This window comes from Ovis canadensis, chromosome 3, assembly GCF_042477335.2.
Source record: "Ovis canadensis isolate MfBH-ARS-UI-01 breed Bighorn chromosome 3, ARS-UI_OviCan_v2, whole genome shotgun sequence".
Lineage (NCBI taxonomy): Eukaryota > Metazoa > Chordata > Mammalia > Artiodactyla > Bovidae > Ovis > Ovis canadensis.
Genome location: NC_091247.1, coordinates 71572192 through 71577009, shown reverse-complemented (window position 1 = coordinate 71577009; position 4818 = coordinate 71572192). Strand labels below are relative to the sequence as shown.

Here is a 4818-nt window from a genome sequence, read left to right as displayed (position 1 = left end):
ATGAGCATTTTTAATCTGCAGCTCTTAATTGCTACAAGAGGAGCTTCTGGTTTCCTGAAATGGAGCACATTCTCTGACACAGGGCTGTCATCAGCTTCACATACATCACTGGGGAGAGTAGAAAGGTGGGAAGGAATCTAAGATGCTGAAGGAAATGTTTAATCTCTGGATCTTTGTGATGTTTATGAATGTTACAGTCCCCACCTGTACTGCCTCCAGGCCCTGACAATAGAGTTGACCCTTGAACAACTCAAGTTTCAGCTTCACATGCCCACTTATACATTAATATTTTTAGTAGTAAATACTACAGTACTATACAGTTCATAGTTGGTCGAATCTGCTGTTGGGGAACTGTGGATAGGGAGGGTCTATAATGAGAGCCAACTATATGTTATACAAGGTTTTTATTTTTTTTACATGTCCACACTACTATATTTATTATTTATTTTTTTTGGCTGTGCTGGGTCTTGTCTGCTGCATGCAGGCTTTCTCTAGCTGTGGAGAGCAGGGGCTACTCTCTAGTTGTGATGCCCAGACTTCTAATTGTGGTGGTTTCTCCTATTGGGGAGCATAGGCTGTAGGCGCATGGGCTTCGGTAGATGCAGCACATGGGCTCTAGAGAGTGGGCTCAGTAGCCGTGGTGCATGGGCTCAGTTGCTCCACAATATGTGAAATCTTCCTTGACCAGGGATCAAACCCGTGTCCCCTGTATTGGCTGGCGGATTTCCTTCCACTGTGCCGCCAGGGAAGTCCATCATAAGGGTTTTTGACTGTGGGAGGGTTGTGCCTCTAACTCCCACATTGTCCAAGGGTCAATTGTATATTTTTCTTTCTAGATCTAAGTAGTTATATATTATAAATGGATTGGCAGTAGGATTCATATAAAGAAGGGATCAAATCTTCCAAAATGCCCTCACTGGCACTCAACTAACCTAATATCTCCTGTCAATAAGCATAGATTGAAATGTGATCTTAAATTACAATATTACACTGCACTCTTAGAATCATATACAACTGTCCATTGTTAAGGAGGAGATTAAAGGGATGAGACTTCGGATCAGTTAGACACACATGTTATTGGCAGTTACAGAAAACTTTGGTGGCTTATAGAAATATTGTTTTTTTTCCTGTGATCTGTTGCCATGTCGACATCTTTGATTCTCTTTTATTTTTTAATTGAAGTAGAGTTGATATATAATGTTGTGTGAGTTTCAAGTGTAAAGTGATTCAGATATAGATAGATAGATAGATAGATAGATATACCTATTTTTTCCCAGATTCTTTTCCCTTATAAGTCATTACAAAATACTGAGTATAGTTCTCTGTGCTATACAGTAGGTCCTTGATGGGAGTGTGCATGTCTTTCCCTCTAAATCAAAAGCTAAAAGTGACTAAGCCTAGTGAGGAGGCTGTATCTAGAGTCATGCAGGCCAAAAGCTAATCCTTCTGCACCAACAGGTTAGCCAAGTTGTGAATACAAATGAGAAGTTCTTGATGGAAATGAAAAGTTCTACTCCAGTGAACAAAGAATGATAAAAAAGTGAAACAGCCTTATTGCTGATAAACAGAAAGCTTTAGCCATCCAAATAGAAGCTCAAAACAGCCACAACATTCCCTTAATCCAAAGTCTAAGCCAGAGCAAGGCCCTAACTCTTTCAATTCTATGAAGGGTGAGAAAGGTTAGGAAGTTCTAGAAGAAAAGCTTGAACCTTGCAGGGTGTGGTTCATGAGGTTAGAGAAAAAGCTGTCACCAAAACATCAGAGTGCAAGGTGAAGCAGCAAGTGCCTGGTGTAGAAGCTGTAGCAATTTATCCAGAAGATCCAGCTGAAATAACTGATGAAGGTGGCTGCACTAAACAACAGATTTTCAGTGTAGATGAAATAGCCTTCTACTTGAAGATGCCATTTAGGACGTTTCACAGCTAAAGAGAAGTTGGTGCCTGGCTTCAAAGCACAGGCTGACTCTTTTTAGAGGCTAAGAAGCTGATGAAACCTGTGTTCATTTAGCATTTCCAATAATCCTAGGGCCCTTAATAATTCTACTAAATGTATTCTACCTGTGCTCTATAAATGGAACAATAAAACCTGGATGACGACATACCACTTTGCAATTTGTTTTACTGAATATTTTAAAATCTCTACTAAGACCTATTGCTCAGAAAAGAGATTCAAAATATTCCTTTTGCTTGACAGAGCACTTGATCACCCAAGAGTTCTGACGGAAATGTTCAATGAGATTAATGTTGTTTTCACACCTCCTAGCACAGTGGAAACAGTGTCAGACTTTATTTTTTGGGGCTCCAAAATCACTGCAATGGTGATTGCAGCCATGAAATTAAAAGACGCTTATCCCTTGGAAGAAAAGTTATGACCAACCTAGACAGCATATTCAAAAGCAGAGACATTACTTTGCTGACTAAGGTCCGTCTAGTCAAGGCTATGGTTTTTCCTGTGGTCATGTATGGATGTGAGAGTTGGACTGTGAAGAAGGCTGAGCGCTGAAGAATTGATGTTTTTGAACTGTGGTGTTGGAGAAGACTCTTGAGAGTCCCTTGGACTGCAAGGGGATCCAACCAGTCCATTCTGAAGGAGATCAGCCCTGGGATTTCTTTGGAAGGAATGATGCTAAAGCTGAAGCTCCAGTACTTTGGCCACCTCATGCGAAGAGTTGGCTCATTGGAAAAGACTCTGATGCTGGGAGGGATTGGGGGCAGGAGGAGAAGGGGACGACCGAGGATGAGATGGCTGGATGGCATCACGGACTTGATGGACGTGAGTCTGAGTGAACTCTGGGAGATGGTGATGGACAGGGAGGCCTGGTGTGCTGCGATTCATGGGGTCACAAAGAGTCAGACACGACTGAGCGAATGAACTGAAATGAACTGAACTGAGCACAACACGCATTCTGCAACCCACAAATCAAGCAATAATTTAAACTTTCAAGCCTTATTACTTAAGAAATGCATTTCCTAAGGCTATGGCTGCCATAGGTAATAATTCTTCTGAAAGATATGTCAAAGTTAATTGAAAACCTTTTGGAAAGGATTACCATTCTTGATGGGCTTCCCTGATGGCTCAGTGGTAAAGAATCTGCCTGTGATTCAGGAGCCATGGGTTCAATCCCTGGGTTGGGAAGATCCTCTGTTAGAAGGAAATGACAACCTAGTCCACTATTCTTGCCTGGAGAATTGTCACAAAAGGGTCAGACACGACTAAGCAACTAAATGACAACCATTCTAGATGCCATTCAGAATACCCTTGACTTATGAGGAGAAGTCAAATATTAACATTAACAGGATTTTAGAAGAAGTTGAATCCAATCCTCGTGGATGACTTCGAAGGGTTACTTCAAGTTGAACAAGTCACTGGAGCTAGCAAGAAAATAGGAATCAGTAGTGGAGCATGAAGATGTGCCTGAATTGCTGCAATCTCATGATAAAATTTGAACCGATGAGCAAACAAGTAGCTCTGGAGGTGGAATCTATTTCTGGTAAAGATGCAGTGAAGATTGCCAAAATGACAACAAAGTATTTAGAATGTTATATAAACTTAGTTGATAAAGCAGAAAGTTTATCAGGTTTTGAGAGGATAGTCTCCAGTTTTGAAAGAAGTTCTACAGTAGGTAAAAAACAATGAAATAATGGCACCCCACTCCAGTACCCTTGCCTGGAAAATCCCATGGGTGGAGGAGCCTGGTAGGCTGCAGTCCATGGGGTCACTAATCGTCAGACATGACTGAGCAACTTCGCTTTCACTTTTCACTTTTGTGCACTGGAGAAGGAAATGGCAACCCACTCCAGTGTTCTTGCCTGGAGAATCCCAGGGATGGGGGAGCCTGGTGGGCTGCCGTCTATGGGGTTGCACAGAGTCGGACATGACTGAAATGACTTAGCAGTAGCAGCAGCTTTGCCTTCTACAAAAAATCTTTGGTAAAAGGAAGAGTCAGTTGATACAGTGAACTTCATTGCTTTATTATAAAAATGCCAGTCACTCCAACCTTCAGCAACCACCATTCGGACCAGTCAACAGCCATCAACATTCAGGCAAAACCCTCCACCAGCAAAAAGATTATGACTCACTGAAGGCTCAGATGGGGACTGGCATTTTTTAGTAATAAAGTATTTTTAATTAATGTTAATATATGTAATTTGGAAGATATAATGTGATTGCACGTATAATAGACGACAGTATAGTATAAATATAATTTTTATATGTACTAGGAAACCAAAATTATCATATGACACACTTTATTGCAGTGGTTTAGAACCATACTCACAATTTCTACATGGTATGCCTGTAAATTTAAGTCATTACGATGTCTTTCTGAAGGAGATTTCCATTTTAGGTTGTATTTGTTAATGAAAGGCTTTTCTCACAGTTCAAGTGATTTCAGGCACTGGTGCATGAATGAGGAAGCTTTAGGATCAGCACAACTATTCCAGGGCCCCCAGAAATCACACTGAATTGGTGACAGACTTTACAGAGGTCTACCTATTGTGCTTATTCAGGAGGTTGGCACTGAATATTGCCTTGAACAAGGGCAGCCCTAGAATACTAAATCTAACTTAGGCCATTGTATTGTTTTTTTTTTTTTTTTTACTGCAGTGTAACAACCACAAATATATCAGTTTGAAACAACACCCACCTTCTTATTTCACTGTACAGTGGATGAGAAATCTGTTGTGGATTTGTCTGGGTTCTCCACTTAGGGCCTCACAAGACTGAAATCAAGCTGTCAGCTGGTTTGCACTCTTTATCTGGAGGATCTAAGAAAGAATGTGCTTCTAAGCATGCCAGTTGTAGTCAGAATTCATTTCT

The 4818-nt window shown here is 40.9% G+C and overlaps 1 pseudogene; it reads left to right on the top strand.

The window, feature by feature from the left end:
* Positions 1 to 1357: 1357 nt before the first annotated feature.
* On the top strand, positions 1358 to 3636 carry LOC138931501 (tigger transposable element-derived protein 1-like; annotated as a pseudogene).
* The last annotated feature ends 1182 nt before the right edge of the window (positions 3637 to 4818 follow it).